The sequence below is a fragment of the Aptenodytes forsteri genome, unplaced genomic scaffold, assembly GCF_000699145.1.
Source record: "Aptenodytes forsteri isolate BGI_AS27 unplaced genomic scaffold, ASM69914v1 Scaffold122, whole genome shotgun sequence".
NCBI lineage: Eukaryota > Metazoa > Chordata > Aves > Sphenisciformes > Spheniscidae > Aptenodytes > Aptenodytes forsteri.
In genome coordinates this window covers 1,848,420-1,867,205 of record NW_008794009.1, presented here as the reverse complement: position 1 = coordinate 1,867,205, position 18,786 = coordinate 1,848,420, and the positions used below count along the sequence as shown (strand labels likewise).

The 18,786-nt window shown below is 36.1% G+C and overlaps 1 long non-coding RNA gene across 1 annotated transcript; it reads right to left on the bottom strand.

Annotated features, from left to right (window-relative positions):
- Positions 1 to 2,180: 2,180 nt before the first annotated feature.
- Positions 2,181 to 17,857, bottom strand: LOC103907793. The gene is made up of 3 exons (XR_658115.2): positions 17,847 to 17,857; positions 17,249 to 17,251; positions 2,181 to 2,335 (listed from the first exon to the last, which is right to left on the bottom strand). It is a non-coding gene; the product is annotated as an uncharacterized LOC103907793 (long non-coding RNA).
- Between the last annotated feature and the right edge of the window lie 929 nt (positions 17,858 to 18,786).

Sequence of the window (18,786 nt, the reverse complement as noted above, 5' to 3'; positions counted from 1 at the left end):
TTTACAAGTGAATTTTACAGGGTTTTTTTAAGACAAGCTGGAGTCACTGTACTCCAGACCTTGTGAACGCTGTACTAGCCTGAATGCAAAGCAGGTTATTTAATTTCTAACTTGCAGAAGATCTTAGAAACGGCCTACATACAAAACCACAGCTTTTCTTGTATGTGGTGCTATATTCTAGTTGCTTAACCAATTACTGAGGCTGTGCAGATCCCATTCTGAGTAGCTAGGAACAAATACAGACAACACGTAGACAGGCAGGAGCACATAGAGAACGCTGGGCTTGGCTCCCCAATGAAGCTTGAACTGCCAAGTACCACCACAGTGGTAGAAGCTGTACATCTTCTAGCAAACATTTCACATCATCTCACAAGAACCAACTACCTTTTTATTCCAGGTCACATGTATACAAATCACAAGTCTCTCCAACTTCTGAATTTGTAAGACTCCATTAAAATAAATTAGTGACCACTTCAAGGGCACTCTTCTGAAGGCACACAAAGAGCTAGCACTAGCTAGAGAAATCATACACCCAAAGTCACACAAGTGCTTTAACAGTAACTAGAGACAAAACTCTTTCCTGCTTATTTACACTATATTTGATAATTAACTGGCAGTGAAGAGCTAAGCTACTACACCCTTGATTTCTAGAAGAAAAGCTTAATAATAATTACAGGAAGTCCAACCCCTTTTTCTTCCTGCTATCTCACGATCCTGGTACAGCAAGCTTCAAGTTCTGTAAAAACTACAACCAATAACTAAGGCAACTCTTCACAAAGGATGCATTGTTGAGTTATAAAACAAAGATTTCAACAACTAAGCTATGTTTCAAAAAGCCAGTAAGTAATATAACTCTAAGAGATATACAGATAACTAAGTACAGAGCTACTTGCATCGCTTTACGGGAAAAATTGCATAGCACAGTTCCTCTCAAAAATCTGTAATTCCAAGGAATTTCAAAAGAAACACTGTTTTTGGTGTGGGGATATGTATGCATGTACATATATGTACATATATGTATATAGATATGCATATGCATATATTTAATTTGGAAGAAAAACGGAAGGGAAGGGGAGAGAGATGTCCTTACTGCCAATGCAAATTCTCCAAACACTTTTCCCAGCACAGGTATTTTAACCCAAAAGCAACAAAACAACTTCGTGAAAACTGAAAAGGGAGAAGAGACATTTGTCTAAATATTCTGTTCTGAATAATGACTTGCACTTAATTTTCTTAATGGAGTATGGCACAATGAGGTTTTATTTAGAGGCCTGTATGTTCTAAGCAGCATTAAAATAATAAAGCTCAATTTGGAGAGCTTAATCTAGCTAATGATACAAAAAAAAGCCAAAGAAATACACAAGTGTTGCTTCCATTTTTTGCTGTTCTGTACTTTCTCCTACTTTATACCACTTCAATGTGCAAATGCCTCACTTGGACCCTGCACTCCTCCACTGCAACATGACCTCTAAATTCTATTATGGAGGAATAACACAATTTCTTATTTTGTCAGTGATCAATGAAAATCGTTGGGGTAGATTTTGACAGGACTATTTTTCCCAAGTTGTTTTAAGAAACCATTCAGACCACAGGAGTTCCAAATAGTTCTTCTAGTTAAATGAAACCATTCTCCCTCAAAAAGGTAGGTGTATAATAGAACAGAACACCCAATGGAGAACGTAACATTGGCATGCAAGCAAGGAGCTTTGCTTAAGGTGGAAAACAACCCCAACCCCAAGATAAAGACACTTCTACATGCGACAGAACTGGTTACACAGGTATGGGACAAACAGTAATTAAGTACAGTCTCCAAAAGGTCTCTAAAGGGTCTCTAAGGATTCTCCAGCTGACTTTTCGAGACATACTAAGAGGAAAAAACACTGTCCCAAGAACTATTTCCCTTATAAAACTCACTACACAGTGTCTCAGGACTGACAGTACAGAATGAATACGATAATTCAGATCTTAGATCTACAGCTTTATAATCCATACTGGTTTGGTATTTAAGGCAACCTTCTTCCACTCACACTCACTACAAATCAAGCCACCAAGTGGAACATACACTGCTTCCCTAAGAAGTATCTTGTCAAAAGCAATTCAGTGTGATCCAAGGGTAGCATCACATGAAATTTACATTTAAAGACGACCACAAGGATCAAAAAATAATTTAGGGACTAAAAAGATATACTTACATCTGGATATTCTTTTACAGGCACATATAGTTTCTCTTGTAACTGTACAATAGGTCCCACAGCATCTGGTAATTCTGCACTTCTCTTCTCCGTACTACCATTTAATGTGTCGTTATACATGTCTTTCCGTACTCTGCTAATTTCTGTGGGGGGAAAAACGTATATTAGGTATTAAATACAGTAACAGGTTATAATCTAGCATGACAGTCTTCTCTTTCTAATCTTTCCCAAATCTTAATGCCATTTTCTTCCTCTCTTCATGAGCATCATGGTAACTTGAAAGAAAAATCTACTCTGGTTTTGTTTAGTTTTTTGTGGGTTTTTTTTTTTTTAATTGCAGCACCCCTCCTAAATGTTTTCTTCATGTCTGTAAATTTGCTGCCTATTCATCCTGTTTATGGAATTCAGCTACTGAAATAAAAATTATGTGCAGCTCCTTAGAACACTTACAAGATTATTCACATCATTTAAAAGGTGTATAAAAACAGTTCTTTTATGTATTTTTTTATAATAAAGCATCTAGAAAGCAAAAAAATTAGAAATCTGTACCTAACAAAAAATACAAAAATGCATCTATACAGTACTATTTGCTAGTTATGAGATTAACTATAGCATTTGGAAATGAAATGGTGCATCTTTCAGCAATGAGAAATCTGACAACTCAAAGGTGCAGTTACTGAGCACACAGTGTGACAACAAACTAGTAAATATTGTTCTACTGACTACCCCCAGTGAGATAATGAAAACAATGAAGACAAGTATGGTATCAGAGACCTGGGCAACTTCTATATACACCCAAAAGTCCTACTACTTCATTGCAAAGTAATGAAAAACTCCTCGACAGCATCAGGGAATGTCACAAGTGGACTTGTAAGTACTGTTTCTACCAATTACACCTGTATTACCCACACCTTGAGGTATTTACTTGCAAGATGTAGTTGAGTAGTTATAAACAAGATAGTTAAAAATGGATAATTTGATTCAAATCCAGGTTAGTTTCACTAAAATGTAACAATCTGTAACACAAAGCTTTCTCTTATTTAACCAAAAAACATATTTAACAAGAGCTTATATTTCATTTCTAGAATTGTTAAACTGGTATTTAAATTGCTGCTATAAGAATAAAAAACCCCGTATTTCAGAACTTACAGAATTCCAACTAGTATAAAATTTTCTCAATGACTTTATTCCAATATCACCAAAGACTTACTTAAAATGAATGTATTAACCAACTTCCAAACTGAAAACTAACATTTAAACAGGCATTGTTCCCAAAGCATTAAGACTTTTGATAGTGGGGGCTATAAAGCAAAAAACAGGTATCAATAATTCTAGTCTTTTACTCAGAATTGTTATAACCGCTTTCAAAAGCTTCAGAATTAAAATGAAACTGAACACAGAAATTTTATGTTTTCATCTGACCACAGGAAGCCACAGAAATGGGAAGTCACTTGAAACTCTAGCAGCAGCCAAGAGTTTAATATAACCTCTGTTTCATAATCAATTTCTTCTCTGGCAAATGATTTATAGCTGAGATTTCACCACTTGAAAAGCTGGGGGCAGGGAGGGAAAGCATCAGAAACAACAAATCTCTGAAATGCAGCAGACCTCATTTTCAACCGAGTTAGTCTGAATTAATTCTAACAAACTTACTCTGCATATTCAAGAACAAGTTGTTTCTCCACTGGAAACTGACATACTCAATCATGTATACTATATAACGATTTGGTGGTTAACACCTGTTTAGAACGGAGAACACAAATTTCGTCACCATATAATCATAGCTCAAGGAAAAAATCCACAGCTGTTTCTACACTGACAATTTTGGCAACAGCCACAAAATCCTCAGAACTACAAGCAGTATTTATACTGGCTTCAGTATGTAAAGAAATTCTTTAGCACATCTCTTCGAACAAATATTATTATCTTTTGGCAGACTTTGTTTCCTTTTCATTCTCTTCAGATTTTCCATTAACTTACACTACACTGAAACAAGCTAGGCAGCCTGCTGAAGTACTGAAGCATAAATAGCAACATGGTCATTTTTATTTATATTTGGCAGCTACAGAGTAGTTGCACCGAAAATTGCATTTTAAATTGTATCTTTCATGTAGAATATAATCACTAACATTAAATATCCTAGTTTTCACAGGAGAGAAAGAACACTTATTTTAATCTTTCCCTTGCAAATACTCGTATGTCACATTCGTGACACTGTAGAGCCAAACATTCAGAACACGCACAGATAGTATGATAAGCTGACTTGAGGACTACCACTGAATTCTGGCTTGTGTGAAACCTAAGCCATCTATCACACCTCAAATGTTACACAGAATGAAGACACCCACCAACTCAGGATTTTCTACTCCACTACAAGACCAGACACCTAAAATTTAGTTTTCTTTGCATATGTAGGGTTTTATCTTCTCTCTCTACATTCAAGCCATTGGTAGCACTGACAAGTATCAGGACAGGGATAGTCAGCTACAGCAACTCAGCATTATCCCGGGCTCCTCAAGTGCTACTGTTTCTTCTGCTTCTTGACATTTTATCTTCTCTGTTGCCTTAGATACTTTCCCTACCACCTCAGAAGAAACATTCAGAAGCAATAGGTGAAATAACAAGCATGTATTTCCAGTTTTTCTTTAACTGCTGATCAGGTTTCCAAACTCCCTTTCTGTATAATACACTATCTAGGAGCCTCTCTTTTCACTCACCTTGTATTTGGCAGAATTGAAGGACTACTGCTTAAATTACAAAATAATTAGATCAAATCTCCAGTTCACCCATTCTCTCTCACTTCCAACTATGGATAGAATACAACCTACCTTCCTTCCCAACTTGTTAGCCCAGCCGACCACAAGCATTCTCCCAAATACACAACTCAAAGTTATTTATCTGCTTAATATGCATCCTGGGTTTTTCCAGATTCTGCTGAAACCTTTTACACGTCTTCAAGATATTTTTTTTTTTTCTTTTATGACTACCAGCAGTTTTCTCAGATTCCTGCCTCTTGGTTAATCACACCTCTTGTGTCTCAACACGAGTCCATACAAAAGTACTGAATTTTCATCACATCTGTCCTTTTATCATCTCCATTAAACCAAATTCAAGCTTCTAGTCTCAAGTATCTTGCAACTTTGCCACTCACTTTAAGCAGTTACGTGTATCTATAGAACTATCTGCTACTCTATTTCCAGCACCTCCCTCAAGAGTTTATCAGAAGTGCAGTAAGACTCCAGAAAGCCTCACCAGCAGCATGTTAGAAAAGCTAAAAGCTCTACTCCCCTTTCATCTCTACCAAGTATCCATTTTATTCTGTTCCGAAATACTTAAAAATACTTAAAAATCTGAGGACAGGAGTAGTACAAAAGCAGGAGGGTCACACCCTCAAAGCACACCTTTTTATTTTTTACCATTGAATCCACATATCATTAAAAGTAAGAGGAATTCAAGTAAACAGCCTTTTATTTAGATTTATTTCACATCATTTCTTACACACTACCAAACAGATGTCTCATCTTCCCTTCCCAAAAGCTTCTTTGGCATGTCTCTCATGAAATCACACGTCCCAAGTTCATTTGCAAGGCTTTAGCTCCTCCACATTTATAATTCTTTACAAATTCTTCCACCATGTTATCTCACAGGAAGCCAACTGATTTAAAAATAAGGAAAGCTTTACTTTCAAAGTGAACATCTAAGTACAGTTCTAACTACTTTACCTCTATCTTGACACTGCAGTGGTAATTATGTTGCATAACACTCTAGGGATTTAAAAGAGAGTTAGTAAGGAGTGAGACTTAATTATAATAGTAGATATGGCTAAAAAAAAAGCATACAGCAGTTTCACCATTCCTCTAAGCTGTGAGCTCTGCAAATGCAGTAAATAGGCCTTCCTTTGAAAAGATCTAAGTACCCATCTCTACTGTAGGTAGAAGCAGAAACTCATATGAATAATTTCAAAATCCACACTATTCGACTTTAACAATACTCGGGTCCGTACGTTGTAAGTAATAAGTTTAGCAGTAAATGACAAATTTGTCTTGCTCACAGCAGGGCAATGGACGAATAGACTCAAAACCAAACTAGTTTCAATGTAATTATCTTGTTCCACCTTAATATGGCATGACATAGTCACCTATGGTGGCAATGATATGCATTCTGGTCCAGGAGAACCTTTTTCTTCCTCTGTCCCTGAAAACTATGCAAGTAATGTAATCTTTTGTTTCCTTCATCTACAGATAGTATTTTTCAATCTCTCTAATGCCTTTCTAATATATGATCTGAAGAAGGACACACTGTTTATACTGACTACTTTTGCACAGAGTGTAGCACAGAGATGTACTTTTTCGGTTTCTTCATGACACGCAATGATCAAAAGTATTCTTCCCTCTTGAGCACATGAAGGACTGTGTTCAGATGAATGTTTGTCATCACATTAAAAACCACCAAGAAGTTACTGCTTTTCAGCTGCCAATTATCATTCCCTTAGAGGAAGTAAGACTCTGCACATGTGTTTAAGACTGTTGGATTGCAACATAAAATGGGTTTACATAAACCACTCAGCAATCATATTCAAAGTAGGAAATCACTGAAAGGTTCAAATTCTTCCTCTCCCACCACTTTCAGAGTTGCAAACCACCCTCATCCCCAGTGCCCATAGCTTTAGAATTTCTCATCATAAATGCTTCTTCTAAATTATAAAGCTTTATCTTTTGAAAGAGCAGCAGACTTGGACACTGTTTTTAAACCAATGCATTCACCATTGCAGTTTAAACTAGAACTAAGAATTTGAAGAACTGAAACAAATCTTCTGACATTAACAATTTGCTCCAATTTAGCTACAGCCATTTAAACAGAGCTAAACTGATGCCACTCTCAGCCTATGTTCCTTTCCTAAGTCTAACTCAACGTTATGCATCAATGCACACAGAATTTAATTCTTTAAACTGAAGAAAATAAGAAGTGTTTATCTGTCACGGAAGAGCCACTCATCTATCATTCTTGATTTTTACAACACACAGCAAATGGGGGTGGAACAAACCAATAGCCACAATCAGCAAGAGATTCAGAATGAATCAAAACACTAACTGTCCTATAACACCACTCAGCAGGCTTTCTTAAAGAAGCAAAGCACCACACTCAAAGATTCTCAATCACAAGCTAGTTTCCATATGAAAAAAAAAAGTTACGAGCAAATTTTTAAAAGTTAAAACTTTATGAGGTATGGTGAGAAAAACAGTTATGTTCATATAGCTAAAAATCTACACGGTACTTGGATCTCAGTGATGCATAGAACATTCAGTTTCAGTTTTCTACTTTCTCACAGAAATCAAGTTATGCCCAAAATATCAATGACAAAATTTTACATACAGCATAATTTTATGCATTTTGACAGGAAAAGTTAATTCTTACAATAAATTTATTTCTTACAGACTATGGCACTAGAAACAAGTGTAAATAATGCCTTCAATACTTCCACAGTAATTTTTTGTGAAAAGTGAGAAATTCTGATAACTATCTATCAGAGATGACTTTAGTAAGTCCACTCAAATTCATGAGATCAGCATGCATTGAGCTGAGGAGGCAGGTGGGGAAAACAACTGATTCAAGTCCCTTCTCATTCTTTACTACTAAGTTTAATAGTTTTTTTTAATGTGAAATGCAACAAAATGCGTGCAAAAAGTTAATATTTTTATAAAATATTTTTACTGCACACAACTGCTGCTGGATCATCAATTTAGGAATTTAAGAGGTACTTTTAAACAACAAAATACATTTTTTCCAATTCTTTTGCAATCAGATAGGTCCCCAAACTAGTAAACAAAGGCTACAAACGTTCTAACATACAGACATACAATTATCACTTTGGAAGATCCAAATCCACTGAATATGGATCAAATCCATTGAATATGGATCCAGGGTTTATCCAGGCAGACAATCCATTCCATGTTCCACTAAAGCAGTACCCATCAATTAGACAACTGCAACTAGATACCAGTTTTATATAATACAGTGTTTTCTTCAAACAGCATCCAGTAATATTGTAAGCAAAGCACCTGAAAAATGTAACTAAGAATGAAGAGAAAAGAGCAGAAAAAGTATGTAACTATTATATTCTGCTCTTATTGAAAAATCTCTAAAGACAGGTGGATTATAAACTCTCTTGAAAGCATTCTGAAGGCTAATACAGAGCATGTGTTCAAAGTACAAGGTGAGCAGTGTGCTGATGTTCACCCCCTACCCAAAAAGAACCTTGTTGACACAGCACATACCAAATTTAAATACAACCTTTATTATAAAAAAATTAAAACAAGAACCAAAACAATGTGACATCGCCCCATTTATGCACTAAATTGATCAACACTTTCTCTCAGAAAAAATGAAGAAGAATCTGTAAGTTCTGGACACCACCACTGAAAATATGGCATACAAGTCACGCAGCAGTGTCACCCAATAAAAAAAAAAAAAAAAATTATTTGCATTTCAAATTTCAATTCATCTTTTTATTGCTTGAAAAAACTCTAGTTTCTTCTCCTTTGTTCCTCTGACCCAATCTAGCAGTACACATTCAATGATTAAACTGTCAGACCAATGATAAGTGGGCAGCACTTTCAGCAATTTGTCAGCACTCTCAGTATCAAAATTCAGTCACTTCTTTTTGCAGGAAGAGCCTGCAAAACTCCTTCTGTTGTGGGTAGTTGTAAGGTTTGCATCAAACTGACTTCAAAACCAAATAGAGCACACTCATCTGTTCTCTTTGTATAAATGTCAACAGAAAGCTTTTAAGTGCTTTATTATTGGTGGAACATTGCAACTCATGTGTTTTCTAATCTAGCAGCTTTAGTATGCTTACTTGGCAAAGAAGTAGTTGGTTTTATTCATTACAATTTTAACAGTCTTCACTGTTAACACCAGTGCCGTTTGCTACAATTGCTGATGCAGCAGGAATAGCAATGCTAGCAAAAAAACAAGTCATTTTTAATATTGTGCCACATGGACCTGTACCCCGCATGCATCATCAGTGTACAGACTAAAATGTTGGCAAGCACTTACTCTACCCACCCCCTGCTATTAATCAGTGAAATTGCATCAGGCAAACAAGATTCCTATAACCTTTCCTTCAGAAACCAATACGGAGTAAAAAAATAAAAATTCAGACAAACATGATCAAGCATCACAGCTGATAAAACACAGTCCACTTTGACAAATTTTCATACATCAGCAGTTTTGGTTTAGAGCATGACATTGAACTCTGACATAATTAACTTGCAAATTTAAAACAGTCATGCATTTGTTTCCACTTACTAAAACTTGCATTTACGTTATTTAATACGATAGTACGTCAGAATGGCCAGAACAGGTCTGATCAAAAGTCCATCAACCCTGCATTACATCTGACAGTGGCAATCTGCATTCACTTAAGAAAATAATATAAAGAAGATTAAATACAGTCTCCTCTCTTTTTCTTGGTAAACTCAAAAAGCTGTACCTTTGAGATGAAGTCCTGTGTCTCCTCATATCCCAGTACTACATTCCAAAAAACCTACAAATCTTTTAAGATAAAAATCAGTTTAGAAGTTCCTAAGAGGATAGTTGGGCAAGCCTTTCAGCAGTCTACTTGGTATCGTCAACTAACATCATCTAGCAACTGACATATGCTATCCATCCACATCCAAATGAGTATCTTTGTAAAACTGAAAGCTTCTTGAGGTGAGTAATTAGCCGACAGACAGAAAACAGTACAACTAAACTAAACTTTTAAGAGTCAATGAAAATTAAGCGTTTTAAAAGTCAACATTAAAAATCAGAAAAATGAATCCAGAATATTCATCTCTTTGTTAAGTCTCAGCATTAGATCAAGCTTACACAATAACTCAGTTAAAGTAAATGAACATATACTGTTCTGCTTGTTACAAAATTTCCTTACAACATGGGTTAGATTAACAGCATCAAACTCTTCAAAACATTTTCCACTAGTAAAGTCCATCAGCACAGCACAACTGCTGAAGCAGATTTGGTGGCTCACATTCATATCAGGCTGTGCTGGTTTTGGCTGGGGTAGAGTTAATTTTCTTCACAGTAGCTAGTATGGGGCTGTGTTTTGGATTTGGGCTGAAAACAGTGCTGATAACACAGGGATGTTTTCGTTACTGCTGAGCAGTGCTTACACAGAGTCAAGGCCTTTTCTGCTTCTCACCCCACCCCACCAGCAAGTAGGCTGGGGGTGCACAAGAAGTTGGGAGGGGACACAGCTGGGACAGCTGACCCCAATTGACCAAAGGGATATCCCATACCATATGATGTCACGCTCAGCATATAAAGCTGGGGGAAGAAGGAGGAAGGGGGGGACTTCCGGAGTGATGGCGTTTGTCTTCCCATGTAACCGTTACACATGATGGAGCCCTGCTTTCCTGGAGATGGCTGAACACCTGCCTGCCCATGGGAAGCAGTGAATGAATTCCTTGTTTTGCTCTGCTTGTGTGCGCGGCTTTTGCTTTGCCTATTAAACAGTTTTTATCTCAACCCATGAGTTTTCTCACTTTTACCCTTCTGACTCTCTCCCCCATCCCACCGGGGGGGAGTGATCAAGTGGCTGTGTGGTGCTTAGTTGCCGGCTGGGGTTAAACCCCGACGCAGGCTTAATTATTACACTTTCAAAAATCTTCTACTCTAGCTCCCTTTAGCACCAAGTTGCCCCCGATACTTAGTTACAAGTAGCACAGTTATGCATACATCAAGCTGCTAAATCTATTCGAGGTTTTTGTTTGTTTGTTTGTTCTTCCCATACCCAGTAGCATAAATCAAATGTTTGGCAGCTAACCATAATAATAAACAACATGGGTATCTTTGATGCAGGAGAATCAGCAGTAATACAATTCTGTCCGAACTACTAATCATGATCAGAAAAATGAAAGAAAGGAGCCATCCATTCTATGAGATTTAAACAAATTTACTTGTTGCTATTTAAAAACATCAGCTTAACAATACGAGCTCAATCAGACAGAACTTCCATGGTTTTAGTTCCTCACGCGTGTATTTTTTAAACAAAAATCTTTTACCTCAGTTTACTGTCTGCTTTTGAAATTGCTCTTTGTGAACAACAAAGATAGACTGGTCTGCAATGGACCTTCTCTACCCGTTCCATGCTCCCTACGTTTAAATCCATCCATTCACAACAGAATCAACTGCTGTCCAATTTCTACAGGTATCTTCAGCATATGAAATAAACTGTATTTATATTGAACAACTATGAAGTTATGTAAAGGGAAGCTCTCCAGTTAAAGCCAGAACATTCTCTCAAAAAGTATACTGAGCACTTCAGAAAACAATAACCTACTTCACATCAGAATCCCCTTGGTATCAGCAAAGAAATCCCACACCCTATGCTATCCCACCAGTACGTGCAAGGAAAAGGCAAGTAAAAGTAAAAGGCAAGATGCTATTTTACAACCTTTAGAACAAAACAAACTAATTTAAACAAATTCCTGGTTGAGACCTTCCAAAATAATCAGTTTTGAAGCTTAGTGGAGAATTAAAATTCTGATGGAGTTATCTAAATTTCAGTTTTGTTTATTCTTGGAACTGAGAGGAAATCAAATAGTGAAAACTACTAAAAAAACCTACTTGAAAGAACTAAATAGCAGCACCATTAGATTCTTTCCTGCTTTTCAAGGGTGCATCTTAACACTCACCATTTACAAAGAATAACGTAAAGCACATGAAGGTTATTTTCTCAATCTTTTGGAAACCATCCACAACCATCCTCCACAGAGTTAGCAATTACAAGAAAACATTCCATTGGTTCATGCACTCTTTGTCTTTTGTATGAAAGGAGTGAGGGCATCTTTTTTACTTCCATGATCACACAAAAATAATTAACTATTCACTAACACAGTAATGTCATGAGAGTCTTCTCTCTGTTTTACTCATTGTTTTAAGGCCAAAGTAAATTTCCCACATCTTCCACATACAAAGGCAATCTGAGGGAACACAAACTTTGTAGCTAATATAAAGTATTTCAGGAACTGTTGGAAAGTGAAGATGCATATCCTATGTCCTTTGTCAATTTTACACATAGCTTTGTATCAGTCTCTTTCTTGTCATAAAACTGAATCTTCTACAGTATATGCACACAGTGATCACCTGATACATGAAAAAAAGCTAGATATCTGGACCATACATATGTACTTAGTCAGTGAGTTGAAGGTGGAAAAAAAAATTAGCCAGGATTAGCTGATTAGTCATGCAGAATTAACATTACGGATTCTTTATTAAAAAAATATACTATACTGCTATTGAGATGTTGAAGACGACACTTTGTAATTATAAAAACCTGGATTTTGGCACTAAGTTTTTGTACCTCTGACATCTAAAAAACCTGTGATCATTGGCTATCAACTGACAAATTTACCTAATACTGCAAGACATGAAACATCAAAAACTGAGAAAGCAAACTTATCTAATCATAAGCAAATGACTTAGTTATAAAGTGAACATCTCTAATTCTAACCTGCTAAGCATATCAAAACAAAGCTATTCCAGTATTTGTAAAAGCAATGTCTCTACATATACGAAGTACTGTTTCATAAGAGGCTGACCTGACAACTTTCATCACTTCAACTGGAATCTAATCCATTTGAATAGGACTGACTAGTTCCTCTCATTCCCAATTTACTTTTTTTAACTGATCATGTACGACAGTAATACAATTCCACTTTTAAACATACTGCTCCCTATCACACGGTATTGTTTTACATGCTGCCCTACCCTGGCTCTCTCAGCATTTTATTCACTAGACTGTATGAAAGTAACAATTTTTGGTTGACAAGTACCAACACTGACACTGACAAGTTAGTCATCTACCACATTAAATACATTAACTATTGCACTGCTCTGACATTAAATACATTATCAAGATGCACTGTGCAACTTCAAACTAACTTTTAAGTATTGGAAGACTTCCCAGAGTTAGGCAGTACATAAACAAAATCACAATCTCTACTTAACCAAATATATAAGCAACACCATACCTTAAGAAATTTTATAACACAGCTGACCAAACTACAGCCCTAAATTAAGTATTACCCATCTGTGTTAAAAGATTATACATGTCCAACATATCTTTTAGCTTATATTTATTAAGTTACAAAGCTTAATTAGCACAGACATCAATTCTTAATACCGCAGTAGTCAAATTTTCCTGCATGTGATAAACTGATACATTTATCCATTATCATCAACATTTGTTGATGAACCAACATACAAAGTTGTTTTAGATTTGGCTTTAGTAAGCAGAGAAGACTTCAAAGGAGATAGCCATCAAATCAAGTTATAAACCTTGAACAAACAGAAGAACAATGAATTTTATTTAAGCTTAGATTTCAAAACAGGTGACTTTGATGAAGTAATGGAACTTGTTAGCAAAATCATCTGAACAGAAAAGATCAAAGATGAATGTTGGAAAGAAAAAAACCTGGAAACTCTGAGTTGGAAGTACAATAACCAAACACATGCTCATGCAGGAAAAGGCTCCAAAATTTAGTTCAAGAATAAATATTCCAGCCAGACACGTTAGTCCGTTTGTATTACTATGCCAAATTCCAGAAATGTTGAAGAACTTAAAATACCGGCATGAAAGTCTGTAAAGCACACTACAAGTTTACCAGAGTCAGACTGTGCTAGACTAACATAATAACTATGAGAGTGCTTAAGAAAACAGAGCAGCGCTAAGTTGAGTTTCCCATGCAAAATTCTGCATGGAATTTAACTAAAGAAACGGTGCTTCCTAGAAAAGCTCTTCAAGGTATAAGCTAAAACAAAGTGACAATAGCTGTGCTAAAAGTAGAACTAATTAAAAGGAGGTTGACCAAAGGTGATGGAAAACCTCATAAAAGGTGAACTGAATAATCTCTAAAAATGAATTAGAGATTCTCACTCTGAATTGTTAATGCCGCAAAACTAGGTTACACCCCCCCACCCCCCCAGTGAAGAACGTTCTGTTTGACACCCACAGGATGCAAAACCCATTATCAATCACACACTAACCAGGAGGGACCAAACAGTGACAGCAGTGGAAGAGCAAATACTTAATTGATGTAGCTCCGTATGGTATTTTCGATAAAGAACAGAAGAAATGCATGAAGAACTCTGTTGAAGTGTTGTATATAATTTCGGTCATCCTCATTCAGACAAAATACTGAAGATATAAAAGGATATTTGGATCATGTGAAAATGGACAGCCACTCACAGGAAAAAATAAAGAGGTTGGCTTGGGGAGGGGAAGACACAAAAAAACCCCCCAAGAACAACAACAACAAAAAAACCCAACCAAGAGAGGTTTGCTCATTATCAAGACACTGACAACTGCCACCAGAATAAGAGTTAAAAGGGCAACATGTGCTGTAAAATTAAACAGATTTTAACTGGCCACAAGCAAGTATAACAGTAAAAAAACCCAGAATTCTGAATTTGAGACACATGATTTTGGAGGAACCCACCATAGCGAATTACAATTTTGGTGGGAAAAAAATTGTTAAATCAAAACATGATCTGTTTTCAGATAACATATATGATACATAGCTTGGGATAGGAATTCCCTACCAAGACAGTCTTCAAATTACAACAAATTAGACAGATCACACACCAAGAAGAAAATAATTCAGTATGCAGATGGTTTATCAAACTGCTGTATGACCCACGCTTATCATATGTACAGTAAAGATTAAGTTTTTATTTCAAGAGCCAGTCTTAAAAAGACTACACTACATGTGCTAATAAGTACAGTTTTACCTTACTGCAAACTGTAATTTATTATACAAGCACAATCAATGACAGAAATTTATATATGAGAAATACAAGTAAAAAATTTTAGTAACATTAAATACTTTAACCAAGGTGTTGAGAGGATAAAAAAATGCTTGTATTTATGCTAGGTAGTACATGCAGAAAATAGCACTACTTAAAAACCGTCACTGAGTTCCTCTATTACAACTGTTAAACAACTTCAATTTCACATTGAAGTGATTAAGATAACCAGTCAGCTTTGAAAAGCTGCTTGTTTTTCATCAATCTAGAGAAAAAAAAAAATGTGTTTGAATTCACTGCAAATACATACACCTGAATAATCTTCTAAAAGATAAATATACCTATGTAAACATGGTTCTCCAGGGAACTGAAACCTGGCAACAATCAAACTAAATCTTACATGACTGAGGCCTAACTTCAAGGTTAAAAAATGGGCTGTTTGTAATTGTCATTTTTACTGAACCTGAGTATTTTTCCAGACTTGAACATAAGTTAAACTGAAGAGACATATTAGTATACTAATCTTACTGTTATCCATCCTTTTGTACCACGCATTAGTTCAGCCATCTGACTCAACACATTACCAGCAGGCAGGAAATCAGCAAGGCAACTAACTTTTTCTAAACGTGCACAGCCAGCAAAACTTTAATGAAGAGAATCCACTACCACTAAAGCATCAACCTCTGGTAAAGTGAGAAACAAGAACATTGCCACTTAGGTTTCTTTTACTGCAATGAAAGGTACTAGCTGTTATATGCCCTATTTTATTTATTGTTATTCCACATAGTGAACAGAATGTACAATCTAATTTGCAGTTGGGTATGTTAAAACATACCTAGCCCATCCTTCAAAGTTTCATTTCCTTCAAGAAAAAGTAAAGCTCTTCAACTACAAAAAACCTCCATTAAGAGCATTTTTATACTACAACAAAATCCCATTGACTATCAGAGTTATAGGCAGATTCACAATCTTTTTGCTCCTTTACATGATAAACAGATACTCACTTTCCAAAAACTACAGTGTTATCTGCCCTATTAGGTGGATTCTTATTTCGATAAACACAGAACCACGCTCACTCCCTTCAACCGTAACGGAGCTTTCACTAAGAATAATGAGACTGTAGATGGCCTGCCTACTCTGTAAACAGTAGCAAACATTTGGTTAGCAATACTATGCTTAATTCTATAAGTAATCAGAATAAAATAGACTAGGCTGGGCCTTCCGATCATCCTTTTCCGTTTCACACACAATACTTAGTTTGCATGTAACATCGGGCCCCCATTAGGCAGATTTGCCTTGAGAGGTGAGGTAGCCATAGCCAAAACTGCCCTCAGAGTATTTTGGTCAGTACAAGTCAAAACTACCTTGAAGATATCTTCATAAAGGTACATCACTTTACAGGTACATCAAAGGTAACTTATGCACTTTGCCATGAGATTCCAAGTCTATGTAACGGCATGGTTACATAGACTGCCACAACAGCAATCAACTAAAACCTAGTAAAACGAAACCACAGCCTTTCCTCAAAAGACATCAATTGTACTCTCTTCAGGAACGTGAAGAGGTTAGTATGTCTTGACAAATTACTACTAACTTTTTTAGAGTTGCACAATGTAACTATCCTGCAAACTACGACAATATTCTCATATACCCTTGATTCCAAAATACACAGCAAAAATGCCACTATTAATTGAAATAATTCTTCAGGTTTCTAAACCACAATAATTATTACTAATCAGTAACAATAATTATCACTATTACCAGATATTTAGGCCCTGCCTTGAGACAACGCATCAATAAGATATCACCTTCAAGAATAAGCACAATGCTTCTTTCCATGTAAATAAATACACACTGTCTTGGTCTATACCTTATTACGTCTTTAAGTTAATATTCTCTTGTTCAACACCAAGAGATATTCTCTAAAAATGCTGAAGGAATTGCACTTTTCTGGGAAGTAGACCTTTATGAACAATCTCATGAAACACTATAAAGAAATCAAAGAGAATGCTTGCAAATGTGATTTTTTTCCCTAAGAGAGTCGATACAATTGATTCTAGAATCCATATCCCAAGCTTGAGTATTTGTTAAAACACTCAGTGCATATGTTTAACTTTTAAGTTGAAAACGGAATATACTTATATAGCATGCTTTGGTATACTTCACCAAAAAAGGAAACATGATTTTACCATGCACCTGAGGGCACAAGAGTCTGTTTAATAAGCATTCAGACCCTTTATGAAATAAACCTTCTCTACATAGATGATTTTTTTTTGTTTGGTGGATTTTTGTTTTTACTTTGAGACAGCAAAATCCAGCACAATACACATAGACAGCATAATAAAACCACAGATGTGCTAAGCAATGTATTTAAGATAATTGACAAGTTTTTAGGTAATTGTGACTATTATTAATGAAGAAAAAGTATTATCATTTTTTCCTCTTCCTTACTTAACCCGTTTCCTTAATAAGCTCATCATTATTCTGCAAGTCACCTGTGACAGTCACTCAAATCCAGTAGCAAGATGGTAGGATACCGCACCTTTCACAAAGACAGGTCTGGTCCTTACTCCTTTGCCAAAAATAATTAAAAAATAAATAAATAAATAAATTAGTTCAGAGATCCCCCAGTATCAGAAACATCACTCTTCCTGTGAGAAAAAAAAAAAAAGCATGCCTGAAAGTCTTCATCTGTGTGCATCTTATGGATCGGTTTTACTGCCACAAAACAATTGTACTCATATCTGGCAACTTGCTAAATTCAACCAGTCAGCTAAGCTGGCATTTTTACATTCAAAGACCTCTGCCACATGAAATAAGGTATTAACTGACAGCAGAAGAAGATACTGTCCAGCAGCAGAGGAGGAATGAGAATTTGCCTCTGGGTTTCACAGATATTTCCTGACAGCAAAGACATGGCAAGACTCCAAAACTTTGGGTTTACTCCAGGCTCTGGAAAGCAGTTTCCTCTAGTAGATGTATGCTTTTGCCCATTTTCCTCATGCCAAACCTTCTCCTACTCCCACAGTGTCTTTTCTCCATACTCAAGTCCCACTTTTTACCTATGGAAGATATGATTCTTCATTCCTTTAGTTCTTCAGTCAGTTCTAGTTCCCACCCAACATTCCCTTATACCTCCAAACAGTCCACAAACCATGAAGGATGGCTACATCACCAGACTTTTTTGTCTAAACACAGCATCTTCCTGACTGTTTTTAAAAATCAAAACAATTTCCTTCTTAAAAGCTGGAATTTCAGAAGAGAGCAAAGCAATTGCTCACAACAAATGAGTCCGTTCTCTCAACTCCATTCCCCAGATCCACAGAAGCTGACAGCTGCAATTACATGGCCTTCTCAGGTTGGAGTAAAGCATGCCTATCCACGATAAGATAGCTCAATAAGAGAAATTGGATGAAGGTGCAGCACATACTCAGCAGGACAGTCTTTTTGGACATTTAAGTGCTCAAATGCAAACATGCTATCTGTCTCATTTGAGTCTAGGCAGACTGCTAGACAAAATTATAAAAGCACTCACTTTAGCAACCTCTCAGAGCAAATTTTTAAAGTGTATTTTTTGTTTTAAAATACTAAGACATTCTCCCCATGTTCATTCTTGAAAATTTTTTCACTGTTTTAATTGAAGCTTTCAGTATAGTTCAACCTAAACCACGCACTTGGCATGAGAAGTTTTAGGTAATTCTGCAAAGTTACATACAACACGAGGTCATTTAGTGGCATATATAGTGCAACCTTAATCGTAAGTTGTACCAGAGCTACTTAAAAGATA